This window comes from Lissotriton vulgaris, chromosome 1_1 (genome assembly GCF_964263255.1).
Source record: "Lissotriton vulgaris chromosome 1_1, aLisVul1.2, whole genome shotgun sequence".
In the NCBI taxonomy this organism is placed as follows: domain Eukaryota; kingdom Metazoa; phylum Chordata; class Amphibia; order Caudata; family Salamandridae; genus Lissotriton; species Lissotriton vulgaris.
Window position 1 is genome coordinate 545336309 of NC_141685.1, and position 26982 is coordinate 545363290.

A 26982-nucleotide genomic window follows, 5' to 3' on the forward strand; every position below is an offset into this window, starting at 1 on the left:
TTTCATCTCCTTCACCTGCAAGTGTCACCAAACGTTCTTCCACGCGTCATACTTTCCATAGTTAATTGTAAACCGTGGTTGATGCGACACCTATGTTATTATGCAAGAAATAATATGAGGTATGAACCTTTTGTTTTTGTGCATGCCCATGCTGTATTATCCACTGACGTCTCTTGTTTTTCAAGTATGTACTGCCATAGATTGCAGTATTACTGGGTTATGTTGTGAATAGGTAAAATAACAATGTAATGAGGGAACAGTCCTGTATCAGCTCCATATTTGAGGGTCAGTCTCCATATACCTAGAGGTGTACCAGGTAGTCTGCATCTGCCTCACATGTGTCAGCGTCCTCCATACAGCCTTAGCAATTTTGCACACATTGTAGTGTGCTACTGGGTCACTGACGGTAAGTGACATGCAGCAGTACTACACTAGCACACTAAATGGCAACATGTCAGTCTCTCCTGTGGTATTCATCATGCCTGTCCGGCACAGGACATGCACAGTGGGAGTTGTGTTGCAAGTTTGCTTGTGAGTGATGTTTCTCTGTCACACATGCATGTTTCACACATCTTGCAACTTTGGGGAGGGGGACAGGGATGTACAACTTGCAGTGATTTTGGTCTATGTATCTGGCTACAGTGCCCACAGTTCATGGTGTGAATGTGTCTGGTGTGGGGTGATGTTTTTGGACATCTTGGGGCAGATTTACGAGCCCCTTGCATCTCATTTACAACGCTGTAGCGTCCCTTTTGTGCAGGGGTACTTACAACGTGACGCATCTGGGAGGTGCAGCAAGTTGTAATGGCCTGCACCACATTTAGGGGTTCCTGTGCAGGGGGGGCCTTCCGCCGCTGGCACACCTCCTAAAAGTAGCAGAGTGAAATCTACAAGATAGCACTCAGTCACTTTTAGGCCCATGCTGCGTCAAAACCCTGCGCCTGCCTGAAGCAGGCATGAGGATTGACGCAGCATTAACTAGATATGGCACCCAGAGCATTGCTGGATCTGCGTTGCGCTTGTAACGCAATTCCAGCAATGCGTCACTTTTACCGCACAGTTGCATCACGCATCTGTGCCATTTTGGAACCATGGTGCACCACATTGAATGGCGCCCATCCTTGATGGCGGAGCTGTGGCGCACAATACCTGGCGCATCCTTGCTGATTAGCAGGAATGCACCAGTTATTGTAAATATGCCCCCTTGTATGTGATACAGTGACATTGATTTTGGTAGATTTCAGTTTTGCATATATGTGCTGTAGATGCAAGTGGTATGTTGGATTACTACTTACCAACTAGGACTGCATTCCCATATGTTCCATCCTGGAAGCGCTGGTTGATGACTGACTGCTGGAAAATATACGAATCATGCACACTCCCTGGGAACTTTGCTATGACATTTGTGAACATTCCACGGTGGTCCACTATTGCCTGCACATTCATTGAGTGCGTGTGCTTTCTGTTTCAATATATGTGTGCCCTGTCCGCAGGTGGCACAAATCGGATATGTGTGCAGTCTATGGCACCCAGTACTTGTGGGATTCCAGCTATGGCGTAGAAACCCTGCTTGACCAGGAGCTGTTCACGCACAGTATTGGGGAAGTGTAGTTCCAGGGGTATCAGGCTGATTATGCCATCCAACACAATTGGGAGGAATCTGGAAAAGGCTGCCTGTGAGACACCACCCACTCTGGATGTTGTGGGTCGAAAAGTCCCAGAGGCCAGGAAATGCAGCACAGCCAGTAGCTTTGTTTGCGGGGGGATATTGGTTATCCGCTGGGTTGGTGGTGTGAGCCTGTGGCCTATGTGGTTCAGTATGAAGTCAATGGATGTTCGTTTGAGCCTGTAGTGGGCTATGATATCCTGTGGTTGTAGATCTCCAAGGACAAGTCGAGTGCGCATTGGCCGCCGTCGTCTTTGGCGCTGCCTTGGTGGTGGTCCTGGAGGCGGTGGTGGTGGAGGCGGTGGCGGTGGTGGCGGTGGGGGCTGTGGCCATTGTGGGACTCCAAGCTGTATGATTACTACCTCCATGGCATCTGCAGGTCCTCAGCTTTGTGGTGGGGCTGGGCTTGGCTAGGTCTCCTTTTCTATGGTCTTTTTATCTCCAGTTTTGCTTTTTTAGAACTGCTTTTAGCAGTTCTTATTTATCTCCAGCTAAGGGGCCTTAGCGGGAATTTTGTTGTCGCTAAGCATGTCTAGGCGATAGTTGATAATAGTGCGCTAGCGTGTTAGCAACTTATTTTGTTGAATTTAGCGAGGGTACGCCTACCTCGCAGATCATTAGCGATATTTATTGCTTCCGCGCATTGCGATAATGTTTTTCCTTGCTAACGCATGGGAACTGTCGCTAACAGTAGTTAGCGGCAGCTTGCTAATAGTGCGATAATCTTATCGCCATTTTAGCGGGGATTTTCCCCGCTAAAGCGGCAATAGTGCCCTTGGTAATATGCCCCAAGATCTTCAAAGAGAACATATGCATGCAACAAAAGAGGCTAGAACTAGTTTCCAAATTTGAGTAATCAGACATTACATTGAATATCAAGCTGTCTTGGACCCCACACATACAAAAGCGTAGGGACATTCTTCAAACAGTGCTATGGCAATAGCAAAAAAGCCTCAGGAAATGACATATAGAGCGATTTTCCCAGCAACTGAAGTTTACTATTCAAAAGCACAGGCAGCTGCTTAATGTGGTGCCGAAATTTGGGGATCAGATAATGTTTAAATATTGACACTGAGTTAGAACAACTTTTTAAGGTCCTTACTACATCTTCCCAAAAGTATTATACTTATTCCCCTGTTTCACGATGTAGCCTTTACGAGAATAGGACATGTGGCACCCTTTTAAGATGTCTATTTGGTGAGAATCAGGACAGTCCAGGAGCTTGCTCCATACAGGAGGGGCATGAGGGAACTACTGGAGCTTGATAATTCCAACAGCTTTCAGTGGTTCTCGCATGTTGAAACCTCGTTGGGTAAGCCAGGTCTAAGATCTTACTGGGTCGGCCCTCACTCTTAGCACCCTTTCGAAAAAGCAACTAAAACGGATTTATTGGAAACATGTTACTGCCAACCTTCATCAAAGCTCTAGGCTGGGGAGAAAATTAAATGCTAAACGGTTGCCTCGTTTTGAATTGTTTCTGGATACTATACCGTCTCAGCTGGCAAAGGCACTCTTTATAAAATTTCAATATGACATCTTAGAAATCACATCTCACACAATTAAATGAAAAAATGGTATTAGTGAACCTAGAAATTAAAATTGCACCTCGTGTCACTTCCATTCCAAAGAAAAATATACTGTACATGTACTGTTTTTTTGCCCTGCATATGAAAGGCCCAAAAAGAAATGGAACATCTTTGTGGCATAACCTATTGTTTAGGCAACATCTACAAGCCCTAAGGGTTTTGAAAAGTGACACATCCAGCCAAATAGTGTTCTCCCTGAGCAGTTATCTTTATCTACTTGCAGTAGGATTCCAGTTGAAACAGAAGGGTCTGCACTTTTAATTTCTATTACATTTTTGAAAACAACACTACAAGAGAGTCCTATTTTCTATGCGTTTACTATGTGCTTTGCTTTCTCGGAATACAATCTGGGACTTACATTGCATAGACACATTTAGATGGCCGTAACAAATCATGTGCAATCTTTTTAATCCCAACTGTTACATAGTGATTGTCACTTATGGGCACATATGCAAGGTAGTATGAACTTAATGGAATCTTTGTTCAATGTATAATGTGTACTAGACACATACCTAAATGGAACCTGCTTGTGTTTAGCTCACAATATGATCTTTGAGGTTCTATTTGTGTTGAACTAAGTACATTTTGCTCAAGTCAGGAACTATGGAAAATGTTACTTAGAACTTTCACGAACTAGGTAAAGTAAGTTTTTAATTGCACAAAGTTTTTAGGAATTAGCGATTGAGTGGTTTAGACCAAGTCCATGTAACATGTCTTTGGTTTTAATACTGTTATATAGATGATTGACAAATGCTTTGACTTTTAAAATTGTATGTTGATGAAATTGTTTTCAATGTTTTATGTTTTTGAGGAAAGAATTTTCCGAAATCAACTATTTCAACACTCAAATAATGCAAACACATGATTGCCATCACTTATAGTGCTCTAGAGTGATGGAAGAGCACTGGAACCGAGATCACATGAAGGTATGTCCTTTTTTGTCAACTGAAGCTGGGCAACTGGAGCGGTTAGTAGAATTGTAAAATTGGACACATCTTCATCTTCAGTGGCCTAGTCACTAAAGAGAGCAACAGTTTACAAGGACCACTCTGCTGAACAGGCCTCATTATCGGCTGAGGTTCAAAACATGATTACTGCTGCAACAGCAAAAAAACCTGGGTCCAGGATAAGATATAAGGAGAGCAGAACGTTAGTATAAGCTGTCCCTGTAAGCGTCTTCAGAAGAGGATAAAAAAAGCATCCAGTAGCTAAAAGTGATATGGAAATATCTTAAGAGGAAATCCAGAGTATGTAATCCCATGTCATAAACCACATCAACTTCACTATAATGGGGGCAGTTTCAGAGAAAGATGTAGCTTATATTTAAGACCAACAATCCAAATTTAGTATGCCATTGCATTTCTCCTTCGTGGTAATTCTGACTTTGGAATGGAAGGGCCTGGAGATGATTTTCTCAACTTTATTTTATTTAAAGTATTTATATGACCAGACCTAGCCACAGGGCAATAATTTGTTTTACATATAACATTTGGAGCATTTTACATGAAACTACAAAGGCGAAGGACATTTAAAAGAACTATATGAAAAGCACAGCAAAAAGAATTGTATTCTTTAGTCAGTGAAGTATAGCTTACAGAGGCAACATTTTAGATCTTTTAAGAAAGCTTACAGCTCTGATTTACATCTGATTAAGTCAGGAATGGAGTTCTAAAGTATTGTGGCGTGACATGAGAAGGCTTGTTTATATGTTTTGCTTTTTTGAATTTGGGTTTTTAAGGATCAGTCTGACTCTGGTCCTTGTATTCTGTTCATCCTGAATTTCAGTTTCTCCTTCCATTAGAGGGCAAGCTATTATTATGTGTTTTTCCCTAGGAAAGCCATTCAAAGTTTTAGGATGGGTGACATAGTCCAATTTCTTCACGCATGCAATAAGCTTGGAAGCCACATAAATTAAATCTCTAAGCAGAGCAGAAGAGGATTTGGGAAGGCCTGTCAGCAATGCATTACCTTAGTCCAGGTGAGTGAGAGCTGAAGGTTGACTGTGCTTCTGAAGTGTGCCTAAGAGATTAAACAATTTAGTTGTTGAGTAGATGTAATTTATAAAAGGCAGATTTGGCAATGTTATCATTTAGATTTAAGTCACTGTTGATGATGAAGTCAAGAGAGGGCTAGAGATAAGAAATTGTGAAGAGGATCTAGTCCATTGCACCATTTTTATTTTAGAGGTGGAATGTCATGTGAAGTGGATGAATATGGTTTTGGACGGGTTTCATTGTTCGAAAAAAATACATTCATTCTGATGTTTCTATAGAAGGATTTTCAGTATAGTTAATGGGGTTGAACCTCTACTTTTCTGGACTGAGGGTACAAAGTGTTACGATTTCATAGGGAAAATGTGTGTCACCCCCCCTCACCCACTTCAGAGAAAGAAGAAGCAGACAGGTGTCTTTTACTCTGCCTTATGATGAGTTAGGCTCATTCAGAATCAGGGTGTTATGAGTCCTCCCAGAAAACCTCTTAACCTAAGGGATGGTTTGTAGTTGTGTGAACCCCAACCTCAGCCCCCAGAAATAGTAGACACACACAGCAGTTGGTATTGTATAATAAAATACCATTTATTAGGTACAATATGCACATTCACCTTATATGATGGAAATTATGGTAATCTCAACAATCATTATGTAAAATATGGGTTGGAATCTATTTTAAGGCTGGCTGAGAAGCGACATGCAAATAGGCATCCAACAGCTCTTTGCCTTAGAGACAGTTCTCTGAAAAACACTCTAACAAAGGTTTTTCCTGTATGTCTACTAACATAAGAAGGGGACTCACTTAAGGTGATGCTGAGTCTGATACTCAGTAAAATCAATTCCTTCATCATGAGACAAACATTGAAAAATATTATGATGTAGATCAACATACTTTTTGATAGAATATTAACTAATAGAACTAGCATGATTTAAAGTTATTTTGAAGTATCCAAAATGCTCTTTGGTGTTGTGTCTTGAATCTTTTAGGAGGCAGAAAAGCTTTTCAGATTTGTATCCTTGCACTGATGTATATTGTAATGTGTCTTTATTAGCAGAACAATCCAATACATGAATAGCCTTACTGGCCCATTTTTTTGCCTGGGATTAAAAAGATATTCCTGTTATGAAGATTTTACGAGAACCTTTTCAGCTAAAAGTAACCATGTACCACTTCTTGGACATTATCTGCTGCCACTGAAAAACAGAGTGTAATGATGAATTAGGCAGACTTAAGTACAGCAAGAACAATCGTGGAATGCTACAGTTCTTTTCCCACTGCAAACATTAAATTCTTTCTAGGTTTATTCCTTATTGATCAATGGAGAATGAAGGGTTCTTTCTTAACCATGGTGTAGTGTCGCCATGCAGGGTACCTTAGCGCAGTGTTAGGACCATGCAGGGTGAGCTGAGGACAGAAGTGGGAAGCGGACGGATGAAAGAGGATAAGGCAGGAAGGGGAAGGAACAGAAGAGGAGGAGTGGAGAAGAAGGAACGGAGTGGAGCAGGAGACGAAAAATCCTCCACAAATAAAGAAGTTGATTAAACCCACCGTGCCAGTCAAGAATACACATATAACATTATTCAAAGCGGAAAACCCGACTGACTGCATGTCAAGGCACCCCAAGACCACATCACAAAAGAGACGCTGGATGGCTGAAAAATACAGTTACTTTGTCATCGATCAAGCAAGACCACTGGCCTCCCCACTGAAAGGGTTCACAGAAGCTACGATCAAAGATGCTACACTTCAAAACATAATGCATCGCATTCAAACAAACTCCCTCAGTGAACATGATTTTGTAGACATTGCAAGCCACCTTAACTTCAGACACCAGAAGACCACCCCATGTGGCCTCAAGCCAATGGGATCGTGAACAGGTTTATGGCCACACTAAAGATGACCCTACAGCAAATAGAACTGACCAGGCGAGACGTTCAACTTGCCCTGAATGTTGTGAGCATATCGAACCATGCCCCATAGTACCACAAATTAATTCCCAGCTACCCTGATGTTGGGAAGGACACTGCGCACCAGAATACCCGCTATGGATAGCACGTTGCGTCCAAGCCTTCACCAATATGATCATGCCACACTATCAGAAATAGACCAGATGAAGAACACAAAAATAAAAGAATACGCATATGCTCGTTCGAATGCAAGTACATTCGACATGGGTGCTAGCCCGTCAAGAACAAAAGAAAAAAACAGGCAGCCGATACTGTGACCAACCCCTCCATTTAATGAGCTGTAAAGGGACTACGGTCACTGTTGCGTCTGAAGACAAAAGAATCACTCTGAATGGGTCACACTTCATTCAGAAAGTACAACTCAGCAGTCAACACCCAGATGGAAGAGTCAGAACATGACGCAGACGACTCAGGTCGAGAAGCCAAAGACCATGAAAAACTTGAGGCCTCGTCAAGTCCAAAAGAGTCAAGAGAAGCTCACCCTTCACACCGGCCACAGAGAACCATTCGACAACCCACACGACTCATTGAAGAACTGTGAACAGGTGCGAACACTAAACATTTTAAGAAGGGGGGAGGAGTAGTGTCGCCATGCATGGTACCTTACTGCAGCGCTAGGACCGTGCAGGGCGAGCAGAGGACGGGAGTGGGAGGTGGGAAGATGAAAGAGGAAAAGCCAGGATGGGGGGTGAACGGAAGGGTAGGAGTGGAGAAGAGGGAACGCAGTGGAGCAAGAGACGGAAAGTCCTCCTCAAATAAAGAAGTTGATTAAACCTACTGTGTCCGTCCCTTAATAGACCGGGGTAGGAAACTGTATTAATCTTACCAAATATCATGTAGATGCATTCCTCAGAAATGTTAATATTGGCTGTCTCCAAAACCAAAAAGCACTTGAAAAGCAAAAAAGCAAAAACGGAAAAAGTCTTCTAAAATCTTCTACTGAGACCCCAACTCCAATTCAAAGCATATGACTGTCTTTATTTATGCTGGAAAGCCACTAAAGGCGTTTCAAAACACTTCCATGAACATTGTCAGTCTTTCATAAAGATTTATTTTATAAATCTACAACCCGTGAAACTTAAACATACAAATGAAAATAAAATTGTTTATGCATACACATTTAAACTACATAAATAGTAATTGGACATGTGAATGGGCCTTTTGAAGAAACTAAATTCATTTTATGAAAAAAGCAGAACTTCAAACAACCTCTAGAATACATTCAAATACAAAAATATGTTTTCTCCTGAGTTTGGTCTGCAAAATACAGTTTGAAATACTAAATGCTACATAATTCCATTTAGTATCTTTACAAATAACTAGACCCTCTAGCCTACTCTGGATCCAAAATGTATGCAGGATTGAATTCAACCATTTCTCCCTGATATCTACATATGTGGCAAACAAATTAAGTGCCATTCATTCATCTTTTAACTTCGTCAAATGTAAATGCTGGGGAGATCTCAAGCCTCCATTACAAGTAAAACGATCTGTGCAAAATCATTAGGCAGAACTTCATAGTGATTGATCAGAGACAGGATTTTGTCAACCTACATAGTCTTCTCTACCAACACTTCTGTGAATCCATTTTTTTCTGATAAACTAGAATCCAACATTCTGTTACAGTCAGTGGTCTCTCTCCGTATTCGAGAGCTTTATTTCGACCTTTGGTGGACCTGTTCATCTTTCCTTGTTTTGCCTCTAACATTTAACCCCTTCGATGCTTGTGACGGAACCATTCCGTCATGCCTCACGGTTGAGCTGTGCGGATGACGGAATGGTTCCATCACGACCACACCCGGAAATGGAATGTTCAGCACCGGGGGAGAATCGGCGCCGCACGCAAGGTGTTAAACCTAGTCCAAAAAAGTTTGACCAACTATATTGAAACTATTATTGTTGGCATATAAGTTAGTATGATCTAATACATTCAAATACGATATTATTATGATGTCAACATTAAACTGCTTAATTAATTAGTGTTCGAAATTCGAGAAGTGTGTATCACCTTAAATAAATTAAAAAGTAAGATTACAGACTTGTTTCTTGTTGGAATGGTATGCATTCTGTTTTAACAATACTATTTTCTGTAACTATACTGTATGAGACTAAAATAAATACACTTTTAAAATGCTGCATAATAAATACATAGAGTACTATACCAGAAAGAGAAAAAATAATGGAACCTGGTTCCACACAATCTGAATATCGAATTCTGTGATGCTGATTCTGTAAAGCCACTGCCACTTCATGATTCTACATAAAATTGGGAACAAATTGACAAATTGTTTTTAAATTTACAATCAAATATTGTGAGATTATGCTATGCAAACTTATACTATCCATATGTAATTTTCCTATGTCTATACTGCTTTCTCAAAAGGCCAGATGTTTAGGCATAATAAATAGCCAAGCATAAAAATAAATGTTGTCACTATAATTTAAACAAAAATAATGTTCTAGACTTTGACAATCTGACTTATTAATTCTTCATAATCACCATGGTCTTTACTTAATGAGAGCTAATGTATCTACAGTATATCACTAATGAATCTTAAAAACAACCTATGGTCAAGAATAAATTAAAGGTTTTAAGTTGTTACCTCGCATGCCATTTCACGAGTCATTACATGGGGAGTACTTTTAGATCGCGGTTCCCTAAACAGGAGTACTTTATTATGCAGGTAAGGTGGGAAGTAAAACATTATTTTTAAGCTAGCCCTTGCAGTACTCCTGTGGGACCGCACAGGAGGGCTGCTCTGGGTCTCGCGGGACCTCATGGGAGGCCGCGTTGGGTTATGTGGGAGTACAGTGGGGTCCATTGCACAACATTTTTTATTTTATTTTTATTTTGTTGCCGGGGGTACCCATACCTTGCCCATTTGTATATAATTTTTTTTAGGAAACTCAAGACCTGGGGATCAAGTTCCCATGTCCTGAAATATCATCCGGAGCAGATGGGTTAAAATAGGCCTCTCAACCTATCAGAGTGGTTTATGTTTTTAATTCGCAGTGCCACAGTACTGACCATCCAAATATCACTATATTTTGACCTTTAATTTCTCAAAAACAACTTAACAGACTTACATCAAATCACAAAAAGCATGCTTTTGTTAGAATAGAAATGATTTGCTTGTGCATTGCTCTATGCAAGTTGGCATTCGTGGCACCATTTTGTATCTGGGTGTCATTTTAAATCATGATTAAAACCAATCCTTTGCCATTTCCGAGAAACTGCCTTTTGTAAGTTATGTTTCTTCAAAGCTTCGTTTTTCTACACTATTGAATGCACTGTTCTTAGTAGCGCATACCTTTCTCACTAGATAGAGGCCTTCTCCCACTTGTCTAGTGGCGGGTACCGGCAGAACGACCTTGACTGCTAGATAGTGTATGCCCAGCCTCAGAATGGAAACTTAATTTTTGTATTTCACGGTTTTGCTGCATCTGCTTGGAAAATTCCATTGTGGGCGTGCCTTCGTTGGTCCAGAAATGCCCATCATACATCTTTATGCTCTGCAGCACTCCTAACAACTGGGCAGACTGGGTTCCACTATGAGTGTACCTGAATAAATAGATATTGGTTGGTATTATCCACTGTCTGACAGACTATTCATTTGGTATGGAAGGCTGATGGGTGGCCGTGAGTGACCCGGGTGACCCTAATCAGGCCACTTCCTTCACTTTATAAGTAAAGAACTTGTTTTCTGACAAATTCTGTGCAATTCAGTTCAGCCATAATTAGGACTCGGCTCTAGACAGAGCGCATGCGCTGTCTCGAAAAGAGACCTCTTGTATGAGCTTACTGGGCTTCAGCCTGCCCATAGGCTGGCCATTTGTTGGCTACCTCGCTGTTCCATTATTCATTCTCCCCATTTGCCCATGGCATGAATGAATCATGCCTCTTCCTGTCCACTCCCTGAGAGCAGCGACCAATTAATGCTAAACATACGCAGGACCCATTTTGAGGCATTTTTCTGGACTATTTTATATTACTTTAAGAGCGCTTTTCACAAGCGTTACTGTTTTTACTCACACTGTTTCCTGCTCGAGCCGTCTCATTATTTGTTTTTGCCTCTCACAATACCTCTGTGTTGCTCTCTCACTCCCTGTTCTTTCACTGTCTGTTGCTGCATCCTCTCTCTGTCTCCAGCAAGTTTTTTTTGCATTTTTTAATAGCGCTAACTCAACCCGAAGGGATTGGAGCGCTTTACACGAGCACCAGTTAAATTACACAAGCATAGATTAATTTCTTGGTAGCCCTGGAAAGATTATAAATTATTTCCCCAGAATCACAGGATGTTGAGCCAATGCAGAGATTCAAACCTGGTACACCAGCACCATTGTGTGCAGCTTTGGGTGTTACACCACATCCTCTCTCCATCAGCTGGACAATGATCTGTACAGACCTAGTTTTCACAGGGGTCAAGTGCCTTTCATTTTTGTTGTTAGGATAAGTTACTTACCTGTAATCCTAGTTGTCTTCCAGGGGTTCCTCATCAAATTCATAAGCACTGAGTATTCCCACCCATGCGCGGCTACCCCAGAAAACTATAAAAAAGTTATATATATATAAACCAAACCAAGGAGGATGGCGAGCAGTTTTGGGATTATTAATCCCATGCTGGGTAGGGCTCACTGCAGCTCGTCCCCTGCTTCAAAGACTCTCAGGTCGAGGTGGTTGCGGTGGTTCAAGGGGGACCGGAGGAGGCACCTACAAGTTGAAAACTCCAAAGTAAGACGAACTTTCATCTTTCCTGTAAGACTTCACGCGCCTCTCCTGCCAGCCCGCAATGACTCTGTGTCATCCAGTCATTTCCCTGCACAGTGGTCCCAAACATCATTCCTGCTGCATTCTGGGACCTGCAGTTCTGAGCCACACTGGAAACTGCTCACAGGTGTGGGGACTTCAATAGAAGGGCGGAGCTGACATGCATCAAGTAGCACCTCTGAGAGGAACTCACACACAGCGTGTTGCTTCATTTCACGGGACGCTTTGGGCGCTGAGGAAGGCAGTTATGCTGCCGAAATGCATTCGCACAGTTTACAATAAAGAGGCGTCTCCTACCTGGTCCTCCTGGGACTCTGTCTCTTCTTTTCGTTTGGAAGGAGGTTTGTGTGCATCAATCCAGCGCCACCCAGGGGCGCTTTTACAGAGACCCCCATCGCACAACAGGGAAACCAGCCCCACTGGGACTTTGGACTCTTTGAGTTCGTGTACTTTGCCAGCGTTGGCTGGACAGGCTGGTAACCCGCCATGGAAACCAAGGAGGATGGCGAGCAGTTTTGGGATTATTAATCCCATGCTGGGTAGGGCTCACTGCAGCTCGTCCCCTGCTTCAAAGACTCTCAGGTCGTGGTGGTTGCGGTGGTTCAAGGGGGACCGGAGGAGGCACCTACAAGTTGGAAAACTCCAAAGTAAGACGAACTTTCAACTTTCCTGTAAGACTTCACGCGCCTCTCCTGCCAGCCCGCAATGACTCTGTGTCATCCAGTCATTTCCCTGCACAGTGGTCCCAAACATCATTCCTGCTGCATTCTGGGACCTGCAGTTCTGAGCCACACTGGAAACTGCTCACAGGTGTGGGGACTTCAATAGAAGGGCGGAGCTGACATGCATCAAGTAGCACCTCTGAGAGGAACTCACACACAGCGTGTTGCTTCATTTCACGGGACGCTTTGGGCGCTGAGGAAGGCAGTTATGCTGCCGAAATGCATTCGCACAGTTTACAATAAAGAGGTGTCTCCTACCTGGTCCTCCTGGGAATCTGTCTCTTCTTTTCGTTTGGAAGGAGGTTTGTGTGTATATATATATATATATATCCAACTCAACTTCCTCCACTCACTGGAACGGAATGCACCACACACTGGACTGTCGGGCAAACGATGATTTAATATTCATCCAGGTAAAGTGCCAGCATGCAAAAGTCCTTTGTAAAAGTCTTTGACCTGACGTGTTTCAGCCGACTTGGCAGCCTCGTTCACAGGTAACTTTGTCTGGATTATGGCGTTTCCTGCGTGATTACGCTTGCCTTTTGAAGACTACCGGTTCCCATTGTAGTCTTCACATCCTTCAATTCCCAAAATGCACGGTAACATATACATATATCATTTTTCCACACATCGATGCAGCCTCCAATAAGACAAAAGGGCTAATCAATCCACTGACAAACACTGTTTTTGCCACCATATAATATAGAATATAGACAACAGGAGAAAAAGTATCACTTGAACTCTCTTTAATGAGTAGAATACAAAAAAAGTACAGCAGTCATTATTAGCCTATAGGTTGCATGGATAACACTACCTTAGTAAATGAAAGCAATTGTAAATATAAAAACTGGCACTATGCCTTCTAATTCTAATTTAAAACATTTATAAAGCGCAACGTACACCATGCGGTTTCTTGGCGCTAGTGAGCAGGATCGGCAACTGAGGGAGAAGACAAGAGTGATAGGAGTGAGGATCTAAGCGGGGAAAGCCTGATTGAAAAGGAAGGTTTTTAGATCTTTACGAAAGGAGAGGTACTGGGTAGCAGAACGAAGATGGTCAGGGAGGGAGTTCCAAAATGTTGGGGCCAAAGTGGAGAAGTTTGCCCCACCCCACTTTTTACGTGTAAAGCGGGGGGTCTGAAGAAGGGACTTAGAGGAAGACCGGAGCTCTCTTGTGGGAACATAGGGTTTTATTAAGGAAGAGATAAAAGCGGGGGCAGTGCCCTGACGGGCCTGAAAGACCATGCAGCCAATCTTAAAAAGGGAACGTTCTTTTATGGGAAGCCAGTGGAGCTCCCTAAGAAGGGGGGTGGAATGGTGGTAGCGTGGGAGGCCGTAAACCAGCCGGGCCGCCTGGTTCTGGATCGACTGAAGTCTACGCAGACTGTAAGCTGGAATGCCATGATAGAGGGCGTTGGCATAATCCAGCCTTGATATCACCAGGGCGGCCATAATGATTTTGAGTGCCTGAGGGGAGAAAAAGCGGGAAACAGAGCGGATGGTGCGGAGGGTGAGAAAACAACAAGGCAGCCTTGACCCCCAGTTTCCCATCATGCCTCCGGGATGACAGTTAGGTCAGTTGTTCTTTGCAGAGACCCAAGGGTCAGGGCACAAAGATATGGTTTACAGAAACCTCATTCACCTGGGGAGGTGGGTGGGTTACAGTGGCGTAACGATACTTGAGGGGGGCCGACCTGCAAAGTGCATGAAAGGGGGGCCCCCTCCGACCACACTCAAGATATCTGCTGACAGGGTACTTGGCTGAAAGAACCCCCTAGAGCTCGGGCCCCCCGCACCGCAGGGACTGCGGGTGGCTTTCTTACACCCCTGGTGTGTTGCTTATGACTTTGATGTGATACCCCTGGAAGATAACTAAGATTACAGGTTAATAACTTCTGCTTCTCTTCCAGGGGATCCTCGTCAATAGTCATAAGCACTGAATCATATAGAAAGCCCATCCTCCGCCTACAGACAAATCAGAGGTGAACCAACCAAACTATCATAGCCGATTTAGCATTGAAACAAATTTCTCAAGGAAGCTTGTCCTACTTGTGTGTATGCTTTGGTATCCGAGTCGAGACAAGAGTGCCTTGCAAATGTATGAATCGATTTCCAAGTGGCTGCTTTGCACATTTCAGCAAACGGTATATTGTTCAGAAAAGCCACTGTAGCTGCCTTCCCCTAGTGGAATGAGCCTTGGGAATATAACCAAACGGTTTCTGTGCCAACTGATAAGACAACTTGATACATGACACTATCCATCTGGAGATGCAAAGCTTAGAGGCTGGGAAACTAGTTCTGATGGAACCATAATTTACAAACAGTTGATCAGATTTCCTAATAGCTTTAGACTTGTCCACGTCGAATTTCAAAACCCTTTTCAGGTCTAGAGAATGAAGCGACCTCTCAGCTGGTGTAGAGGGTTTAGGAAAAAAGATAAGCAGCGAGATGGATTGGTTAACGTTGAAGTCCGACACCACCTTTCGAAGGAGGGGTGGGTCCTCAGAACAACTGTTGTGGTGAAAAACCGTGTACGGTTCCTTAGGACAGAGCGCTTGTATCTCGCTCACCCTGCAGGTAGACGTAATTGCTACCAAAAAAGTGGCCTTCCATGTAAGGTGTTGGAGGGGTGCTGTATGGATAGGCTCAAAAGGGGGAGACATGATTTTGGACAGAACCAGATTTAGCTCCCAGGGAGGTGAAGGAGTTCGGATAGGAGGGTAAACCTTCTTTAACCCCTGCAAGAAATTCTTTACCACTTGCAATTGAAAGAAAGAAGGTTGAGAAGGTGACCTGTATGCCATAATGCCCGCCAGGTGTACCTTTATGGAAGAGAATTTTAGACCTGACCTGGCTAAGTGGAGGATATAAGGCACAATTACCTCCTCTTGCCCCTTGGGAGACTGGAAGTCATTCTCTACATCAGAAATAGAAACGCTTCCACTTAAAAGCATAGGAGTGTCTTGTAGAAGACCTTCTCTCTCCTTTCAAAATTCGCATGCAGTCCTGAGGAAGTCCTAAGTGCCTATATTGGAGGGCCTCAGGAGCCATGCTGCCAAGTTCAGTAAGGGAAGATTGGGGTGATGAATGCTTCCGTCCATCTTGGACAGCAAGTTCGGTCTGCACGCTAGTCTCTTGTGTGGACATCCGATAGGTGTAGGAGATCCGGGTACCACCACTGTCGTGTCCAGTCTAGAGCAATCAGAATCGTTCATGCCTTGGAGTGGGAGAGCTTGCTTACGACCTTCTGTATGAGAGGGAGAGGGGTAAAAGCGTAAACTAAGCCCCTGGCTAGTTGGTCAAAAGGGCATTCTCTCTCGGCCCTGTCCGGTAGAACCTCAACGCGAAGTCGCTTCATTTTTTGTTTGTCATGTCCTTGAAAAGATCGATGCTTGGGCGATTCCGTTCTCGAAAAATTCCTTCCACCACTTAGTCATGTAGAACCCAGTCTTGCTGATCGTCGAAGTGACGAATTGGGGAAATGTGCTTAAGAGTTTTGCTCCCCTGGTAGATGTATCACCTTGCTAGGAGCCAATGCCAGAGTGCTTGAGCCTCCAGGGACAGAGAACGCAATCAAGTCCCTCCATGTTTGTTTAGATAGTACATAATAGTTGTATTGTCCGTCTGGACTCGTATGGAGCTGGTCTGAATAGAGGCTAAAAAAGCCTTGAGGGCTAGATGCTCCAGCACATTGATGTGGTCCGACTATTCTTTGGATGACCACCGACCTTGAGTCTGGAGGGATACCATGAATGCTCCCCACCCCTGGAGGAAGGCATCTGTGATTAACGATTGTGTTGGAGGAGGCTGATGGAAGGAAACTCCCACCAAGAGGTTTTCCTGTCGCATTCACCATGGGAAAGATGATCTGGCTGCTCTTGACAGATGGATCTTGTCGTACCATCGAGCAGTCCGTTGATCACACTTGTCTTCCAGATCCTGCAGTAAAGGATGCAGCCTCAGCCTGGCGTTGAGGACAAGATAGATGCAGGATGCCATCGACCCTAGGAGAGAGGCAACCTGTCAGGCCGAAAGGAAGGTAGTGCGAGGGATTTGCTCACATTTGCTCAGTGATACATGATAGTCTCTCCTCTGAAGGAAACACTTTTCCTATTGCGGGGTCTAATGTTGCACCCAGATAGTGTATCCTTTGAGTAGGATGTTGAACTGATTTCTCCAAATTGACATGAAGGCCCAGCCATTTGCAAAGGGCTAGAGATCGTTGGTAGTGAGTCCCCACAAACTGGGGAAATGGGCCCTTCAGAAGCCAGTCGTCGAGGTATGGGTAAACAAACATTCCCTGGTGCCTTAGAGCAGCTGCTACTACTGCCATGCAGTTGGTAAACACTCAGGAAGCTGACTTCAACCCAAAGGGTAGAACTCTAAACCGATAATGCTTGGCTCCCACCAGAAAACGCAGGAACTTCAGATGACGTCCGTTGACTGGGACGTGAAAGTATCCATCTTGCAGATCTATCGAACACATTCGGTACCCTTGCTGGAGATGAAGCTATATTTGATGGAGAGCCAACATGCAAAACCTTTCCTTCCAAATGGATTTGTTGAAAGAGCGCAAATCCAGGATAGGTCTAAATCCTGACTTTTGACCTTTCTTTCTCACTAGAAAATACCTTGAGTATACTCCATGACCTCGTTGAGATGCAGGAACTTTCTCGATGGCTGATTTTCGTGGGAGAGTGGATACTTCCTGCTGCAATATTTGCAGCTAGTAGCACACGGTCTTTACTGGAGCGATCTCCGGAGGTTGATGACGGAAACGTAGAGAGTACCCATTCTGCAACGTACTTAATACCTATTGTTCGTTTGTGATGCTGAGCCACTTTTCCAGGTGGTTTACTATACTTCCCCCCACTGGAGAGGGATACGGCGATGGAGGAAGAGATTGTTCATTTTTGATTGGGCTTTTGCTGATGTGGCAGATTCACGTGATGCCCCTCTCCCTCTGGGGGTGAGACGCCACAGATAGTGGGTTCTGGCATGGCGCTGTTGCTGTTGGTGCCTCTGCCACTGAGGGGGTTGAACCCTCTGATGGAAAGGCCAGCGGTTGTATGGCCTGTTACGGTGCCTGAACTCCTCCTTCTTCTCAAGACCTACCGCTTCCAAGGTGTCTAACTCCAACTTCATCCTTGACATCTTGTCATCTGTGTGTGTGCTGCCTCTAAGGAATAGTGGATACTCTTCTAGATGCCTGTATTTTTTCAAGATCCTTGTTGGTGAGGCCTAGATAGTTGCTGGAGTGTGGAAAACTTGTGTAACAGGCTGGAAATGCCCCAGTAACAGAGGAAACACAGGCCTGGGCTCTGATCTTTGGTGTAATGTTTCAAAAATCACGGAGTATGAACTTTGGGGGGGTAGGCAGATCAATGCTCAAATTTTTGGCCCCCCTGGCCAATATATCTTGGAAGGTACTGACATCATCCACTGGGGAGACCCTCGAAAGTGGACTGTCTGTTAGGGTCGGAGAATAGTCACTTTTCAAAGACTGAGTCAAAGAAGGTGTTGGAGATTTGCGTCTTCTCCGATGTCCACGAGATGTAGACCTCCTTCTTGAGGAAGTTGGCACTATACAAGCATGATATCGACCCCTGGAAGGAGTGGTAGGCGATAGATCTACTGCCTAAACCAGACGAGCCAGAGGTGACCTGTGTAGGAGACTGAAGTAGTCCTGTGGTTCTTGTACCTGCCCCGTTGTAGATTTCTGCCAGTGATGCAGTGGTAACATCCATCAAGGAGAGAGATGCACAGAGGGTGATGTTTGCCTCCTTGTCTCCTCTTGTGTAGGGGCCTCTGTCTCCTTTGGACGGGGGCGTTAAGAAGATGATTCTGAGCTGCTCGATGTCGATAGGATAACCTCAGGTGACCTCGAGGCCGACGTCGCCGTGCGTATTGACCTTGATCAGTCAGAATATGTATGATGGGTCGACGTTGACTGGTTCAAGTGTCTTGACATCGAACGTGGAGTCAGTGTCTCTTGGATTACCAATGGCGATTGAACTCTCAATGTCAGGAGAGAAATAACTGACCAAGAGTGGTGCACTGGCTGCGTTTTAGCCTGCGACGTCTATCTCGATGGCGCATGACTTGACGTCGATCGTACAGATACCGACTGAGACCGATGTCTCAACGCCGAGCGATGCGTGCTGCAGGCGAACCTCTACTGGAGTCTGACCGATGTCGATTTGGTGTGGATCTGGGCCACGACGTTGATCGCCACCGGGTTGACATCGAAGGAGGGGAGCACCTCAACGTCGAATATCTATGTGATGACGCCAACAAAGTCCTGTGCCTGGACATCAAACGTTAGGCCAAGTTGGCGATCGCTTAAACTACCCATGATGGCTCGGATCGCGCTGACAAAAATGATTATGCTCCCCAGATTGTTATATTACTTCATTAATTTACCAATGATAATCCCACCCTTGTGGTTTAATGGCCTTAATAGGCTGGTGCAAGAGCTAATATGGGACGGGGTGAAACGGTATCGCTGGCCACATTGCAAAGAACTCCGGAGGAAGGGGGGCTAGGAGCCCCGGAGTTTGAATTATTTTATCTGTTGACCCAATTGCAATGACTGGCGCAGTGTTTAGATGGGCGGAGTCTGGAACTCCTTCATACAGAGAACATGGACCTGACCTGGGAGTATCTATTGGCTGGGTTGCTACGTCCTTCGATGACTATCCAGGAGCCCTGGATGCTCCTGAGAGCTGCATTATAAAGCTGGAAAAGATGTTGTAGACGTATGAAGGGAATTCTGCCGTACCGAGTATGCCCTTGGTGGGGCTCCCAGGACGGAAGCCACCCACCTTACTTATGTGGGCTCAAATGGCTGGCTGGAAGGAGGATAAAGTAACAATGGTAGGAGATGGTTTCCAGGATGGGATGCTGATCCCGCTGGAGGACTTCCTGTCAAGATATGGCCTGGCAGGCGTCCAAATCCTTACTTACCATGCAGTAATTAAAACATATAGGGGCAGATGTATCAAGTAATTTTTTAGTTGCAAACGCTGCGAATCGCTAAAAAACAGTATTTGCGACTAAAAAATGGGAAAATGGTATGTATGTAGGAATTCGCATCGCAAAATAAGTAATCGCTATTTTTCCGATTACTTATTTTGCGAAATTACATAATCTGCGAATTTTCTTGCGATTCCTTATTTTGCATGGTTCTACTTTTGCAAATTTCAAAATCTAGAAATCGCAAAATAAGAAATCGCAAAGAGATGTATGAAAAATTTGCAAATTGCGAAAACATGAAAATCGCAAATTAAGAAATCGCAATTACCACCAACTACATGCAGGTGGTAACTAATTGGAAAGTATAAATAGAAACCCACAATGCAATGTTAACTTCCAATATGGCGGGACTTTACCTGATAGCCAGGAGGCTGCATATCCAAGCCCTTGCACAGAGGAGACAGAGACAGGAGAAAATATTCAGACTGCGCATTACGCTGTTCCAGCAGACAGAAGAGGACATCTATTACAAATACAGACTTCCCCCACACACTATTTTGGACCTCATTGCAGAATTTAAACCTTTTTTGGAGCATCAAACAGGCAGGACACAATCAATTCCTACTCATGTGCAGGTATTGTGCTCACTGCACCTTTTGGCTTCTGTATCTTTACAAAGTGTTATTGCAGAGATTGGTGGGGTGTCCCAGAGTGCTCTGTCACGCTTCTTTCATGCCTTTCTGGATGCAATGATGAACAGGCTAAAACATCACATCTACTTATCAAATACACAACAAGCCATACAAGAAACTAAACTGGATTTCTATCAAATTGCACGTTTACCACATGTGATTGGTTGTATTGATGGCACCCAGATTGCCATCACTCCACCATCAGCCACAGAATATGTGTATAGAAATAGGAAAAGTTATAATTCGCTGAACATTCAGATGATGTGCAATTCAAAGTACATTATCACTGATATTGTGGCAAAGTACCCAGGCAGCACACATGATTCCTTTATCTTTCGCCATAGTGAAATTCATAGACGTCTAAGTGCTGGACAGTTTGGAGAGGGATATCTACTAGGTAAATGTACCGGAAACTTACAGTCATTCACACAACAATTAACCTTTAATGTAACACACACTCACTCCTTCTTTTTCATCATGCAGGTGACCGTGCCTATGCAGTGCGTGATTTTATTCTGACGCCATACTTGAATCCATCAAATGCCAATGAAAGAAGATATAATAGGGCACACTGGTCAACCCGTGGCGTCATTGAACGCACATTTGGAATTTTAAAAAGCGGTTTTCGTTGCATACACAAAAGTGGTGGGGCATTACAATATAATCCTGGAACATGCTGTAAAATTGTAAGTAGCTGTGCAATGCTACATAACATGGCGAAGAGAAAAGGGACTGAAATTGAAGTGAGTAACTCTGACACATCTGATGATGATGACATACCTCCACCTAGAAGGGCTACTGCAGGAGTAGGAGCTGCTGCTGGCCGTCAAAGACATACTGAGATAACACGCAATTACTTTTCGGTGATACAATGTATTTCAAAACATGAATTGGCTTTTGAAGAAAATGTTTTTATTTCAAAACATTGAGGTTACTAATGTAGTGTAACATGACCTGTTAATGCACAGTCACATTTAAATGCTATCAACAGAAAAAAACAATAGAATTGGTAAATGTGTAACTGCAAAATATTAACAGCAAAATGTCTTTTTTTGCGATTGCGGCATTGAGCAGAGTGCTGCACAGATTCCATGCTCCCCATGGCTGCAGAAGTTCCGGCATTCCTACCACTCCTGCGCTGTGTTAGCTGTGACGTAGGAGTGGGGTTCCTACTACTCCTACTGGATGTATCCTCGCTGTCTGCTCCTTCAAATAGTGCTCTTGCGTCAGAGTTTGCTGTTTGGAGGATTTCCACAGCAGATGTCACCTTGTCTAGTCCTTTGGCTATGTTCTGCGTGCAGTCACTAATTTCCCTTTGCATATTAATGCTGCGCCTTATGAAATTGCATGTCACAGTGCATAACCTGTTTATGGCTTTTGTGTACCCATGCATTCTAACATGGGCACGGTGAGCTGCCCTGTTGCGTGATGTTTCACTGTTTTCTATAGCCAAACATAGCCTGTCCATAGATGCTGCCATTACTCTCATGCCATCTCCCATGCTTTCTTGATTTTTATTCAATTTGCACAGCTCCCTATTGATGGAACGGAGGGCCTTGTGTTGTTGGCCCTGCACATGGAGCATGTCTTGTTCTAACCCAGCAAAGACAGTAGGAGTTTCCACATGTGTTATATTGCTTTTAATCACTTTGTAACCGACTCCCCAGCACTTACTTGAATTCCCCAAACAGCCGATCTAAACGCTGTTAGGGGCAGGAATCGCTCGCACGCCGCCATCACCGGCCTCGAGGAGCCCCGGGACACGCCCACCCCTGTTGGCCACGCCCACCCCTCCAACGCCCCGTCCACCTTCCTTAAATCATGTGTCAGTTCAGGCAGCGCAGCGGACGAGCGCAGCGGGCGCGACGATGGCGCGCCGAAGGCGCGTTTAAGGCAAGCTCGTCTGCACTCGTCCGCGCTAGGCAGAGCGCAGAGCCAGGCCTTACCACTGAAATCGTCGACCAGACACGGAGCTACGAAAGGGACGTCATACTCTGCCTTAATAAAAAGGTACATGACTCATGCCTACATGGTCTACTCGCCGACCACCCCCTTAATCGATGCTCCCACTGCCCGTACAGATTCACCCCCACCGTACCTAAATTGCCTTCCCCCAGCCCAATACGAATGGCCCTTATTAACTGCAGATCCCTTCCCAAGCACTCGACAGAAATCCATCTACTTCTGGAAAACTACACCCTTGAAGTGCTCTTTCGAACAGAAACCTGGCTAGGCCCGGACTCTGACCCCGACATTGTCAATTCCCTTCCCTCAGGCTTCCTTATTCACCATATGGACCGTCCTAAGGGAAAGGGTGGGGGCATTGCCATAATTCACAAAGACCAGTTCTCTTGCCGTCTTCAAGGCAGCCCCCTCCTTGACTGCGAAAACGTCTTGTTTTCCATCCAGGTCTCCCCCTGTCAATCCATCTCAGGCTTTCTTATTTACCGCCCCCCAGGACCTCTAGGTCAATTTTGCGAATCCCTCACGGAGCAATCCTACACTCTGACCACGACCAACTACACTTGTTTGATCCTGGGTGATCTGAACATTCATTTTGATAAAGAGGAAGCCAAACCTACCGCAGAATTGATAGCAGATCTCGAAACCCTTCAATTAAAATTACTAGGCCATCTTCTCACCCACACTTTAGGACATCTGCTGGACCCGGTATTTACCAACATCAACGATCTCACTGTCCTCGACCCCATTCCAGTGCCCTGGACCGACCACCTCCTAATTCCTTTTAACTGGCAGATTACTCGCACTCCGCATCCCACTGCCCCTCCTAGCAAGCCCTCACGATCTTGGTCCAAATTAGACGTAGAAATCTGGAAACACCACCTAGAGAGCTCCCCTCTGGCACTTGACACTAACCCCATTCGCGCTGATGCAGAATTCTCAGCATGGATAGGCGATACTCTGGACAAAACTCTCCCCAAAAAAATCTCCAGTAATCCACGGAGAAAAGCCACCTCCCCCTGGTTCACTGACGAATTGCGGCTCCTAAAAAAAAGCTTGCAAAAGATCAGAAAGAGACTGGAGGAAAAACTTTGACCACACTAGAAAAACTGAATACAAAACAACCCTCCTCACCTACAAAAAAGCAATCAAAACCGCACAAGTCAACTACTTCGAGGAGAAAATAAAATCATCCACCAACTCATCTCGAGAAACCTTTCAAATAGCCAGGAAACTTCTCAAAGTGCCGGAGCCCCCCCCCCTGGTTGAACCCTCAGCCACTCGCTGCAACGAACCTGCTGAATTTTTTAATTCAAAAATTACCAACATCATTAAATCACTTCCTCCTATCCCTTTGGACGCCCACACAGCCCCCCCGGACGTCAACCAGCCCAATCAGTCATCAATAGTATCTGATGTTCAGCTGTCAGCCTTCACTCCGCTCACAACTGACACTACCCTTCTCATACTCAACTCCATCAAAAGTGGTAGCCCCGCTGACTCTGCTCCACTTAACATTCTGAAACTAGTCGGATCTACTATTTTACCCTATCTGACTAAACTAATTAACTACTCACTCACCCTAGGCATCGTCCCTCCCAGTTGGAACAGTTCCCACCTCAAGCTAAACAACGACAAAACAGAGATAATGATCTTGGGCAAAAAATCTCTATATCAATCCATATCCATGTGGCCATCAGCCATGGGTCCTCCCCCTGTTCCTAAACCAGAAATTAAGAGCCTTGGCATTTGGTTAGACGAAGAGCTCAACTTCTCAGCCCAGGCGCGGAAAACGGCTGGAACATGTCACGGCCTCCTTAGATCAGCAAGAAAAATCTTACCCTTGCTTCCGGCACAGTCCCGCAAACTTCTTATCCACGGCCTTGTATTATCCCGCCTGGACTATGGGAACGCCCTGTACCTGGGGGCCCCCAAAAAAGTTCTGGCAAAACTCCAAACAGCTCAAAATGCCGCAGCCCGCATTCTTACAGGAACACATCGTCGCTGCTCAGCCAAACCCTCCTTGAAGGCCCTACACTGGCTCCCCATTCAGGAGAGAATACAATTTAAGGCTCTCTGCACGACCTACAACATTCTGCACGGCAAGGCCCCCCCTATACTCCAAAACCTTATCTCACCTCACACCACCTCAAGAACACTCCGATCCTCCAACTGCAATCTAGCCTCTGTACCTGGGATCAGGAAAGCCCGCTCTGGCGGCCGACTGTTTTCCTTCAACGCGGCCAAACTATGGAACTCGCTTCACACAAGCCTCAGAGCCCAACCCAACCTTCTCTCATTTTGCAGGGCACTCAAAACATGGCTTTTCCCATGAGGCCCGTCCTCACTAGGTTCTTGTCTTAGCGCTGGGACGCTCTCGGGCAGCCATGCGCTCTACAAATCTGTAAAATAAAAACATGTCCACTGCTGCTCCTATATCTCTCCAAACTATAGACACGTGGCCTCCTTTGTGCACGTCCTTGCTCTTCAGGAACACGAGGGACCACTGTGTCTAGAACACTCTCTCTTTCACCACCTTCATCAATTACATCACCTTCTAATGGAGGCTGAGGGGCCACATATCTGCGCTTTTTGCGGACAATGGGAATTGACACAGTCTCATCACTGCTATCGCCTTCTGCAGCGGAAACATCTTGCAGTTGAGATTCATGTCCCTCAATTCCATCTCTGGAATGTCTTGCATGTGCTGTGGATGTAGATTGAGACATATGAGTTTGTTGTAAGAAGTGCTTTATGAACATAATAAAGTGTTTCAACTTTAAATTAAACATCTCTGGTAGTGTATTTCAGTCTTCCTTTCAACAGCACTATGTGAATCTGTGTTTCATTGATGAAAAAGTCAACATGTAAAAGGGAAACTACAACTCCCATGATGCATTGCTACCTGTATGTGCATCTGTGTACCAGAACTTGAACATTCATACCACTGTGTACTTGTACTAGTTTAAAGCACATGCATTTCCCACTACTTTAGACACATACAATCATGCAGCTTACCTTGTGCAGTCTGTGAAGGGTCTGAGCTGTCTATCTCAGCCACACCACTCACACTCTCAGGCAAGAGAGTGGCCTCCACCAGCTTCTCATGTGGAGTAGGCTGCGCTGCAGATGATGTTCCACCTCCTGTCTTGTTTGCCTCCTTCAGTCTTTCGGCAACCCGTTCTTTGGACCTCTGGCGCATATCATACCATCTTTTGCGCAATTCCTCGATGGAGCTGTTGGTCACACCAACTGAATTTACTTTCTGCTGTATGTCCAGCCAAATTTTCCTTTTTTGTGCTTCAGGCACTTTCAGTGCTTTTTTGCAAAGCCATCTCTTCTATCAATATTTCCTGTTCTTTTTCTGAGAACTTGTGCTTCCTCTTCCTTTTCTCTCCTTCCATTCCCTCCTGTGGGTTTTGAGACTCCATGTCAGTGTAAGCAGGTCGGCTCAGCTCCCAAACAGTCTTCCAACTGCCACTGGGTGTGGTTCAGGCAAGCAGGTGCAGGTAATCACTCCCACTTCTTCACTGTGATGTCATCACCCTGTTCCTGCATTGCAGATTCCCGTTTTTTGCGATTTCTTAATTTGAGAATTTCGCAATTTAAGAAATCGCAAAATATTCTGAGAATTATTTGCGATTTTTAAGGAATTGCAAAGTATTCACAAAAACCTACATACAACGCGTTTTGCGAATCTGCATTTGCGAATCGCAAAATATCGCAATTACAGATTCGCAAAGAACACTCTTGATACATCTGCCCCTTAAGGACCTATGGGGCAGTGCCCAACTGGAGCCACAAACTCACAAAACATTACAAGTGTTGGTAACTCTAGGGTCTGCAAGGCATTTGGTGAAATGGCATTATAGGGCGTTAATTGGTGAGGTGAAGGCAGCCTCTGGAACGGTTAGAGATAAGATTGAAGACAGCGGTAGGAAGAGACCTGCAGGACAAGGAATGGTCCCAGGTGCTGAGTAGTCCAAAACAAATATCCAGGAATGCGGCATTAAAACTCATTCAGTTTAATTACATGCATTGGGTTTATTTGACACCCCATTAATTAAATGTCATGCATGGTGGAGAAACTCAAGGATGTCCTAGATGTGCTCAGCTGGATGTGGGGATCATACATATGACATGGGGATGTGCGCTGCTGCAGGGTTTCTGGGAAGCAGTACTGGAGCAGATAAATGCCACTCTGGGGAAGACGGCTTACGTCTACTGTGGAGGTATGCCTCATGGGATTGTTCCAACAACCGAAAGCTGAATGGGTGGATTCCCGCTTTGCAGACCTAGCCCTGGTCTTGGCGCATAGGCAGATAGCTAGGAATTGGAAAACACCGATGGGTCCCTCGGTGATCGTATAGGAAAAGATAGTAGGCGAGTGGGCCAGGACGCAGAAAAGAGCCATACAACGGGAGGAGGCTAGGGGGTTTCGCAAGCATCCCATTGCTGAATTATGGGCAGAAATGTTGAGGGCCTGGGTTTGCAGGAAAGAGGAACAAAACAATGACCAGGGGATCCTGGAGGAGAGTATGGATGGAAATAGCAACTCTCCGGGAGAGGGCTAAATATTGGAACTGAAAGATTAACTTTACCCACATATCCCCTGCCGCACCAGCTTATGCTCTACAACAGTGTAAGAAAGAT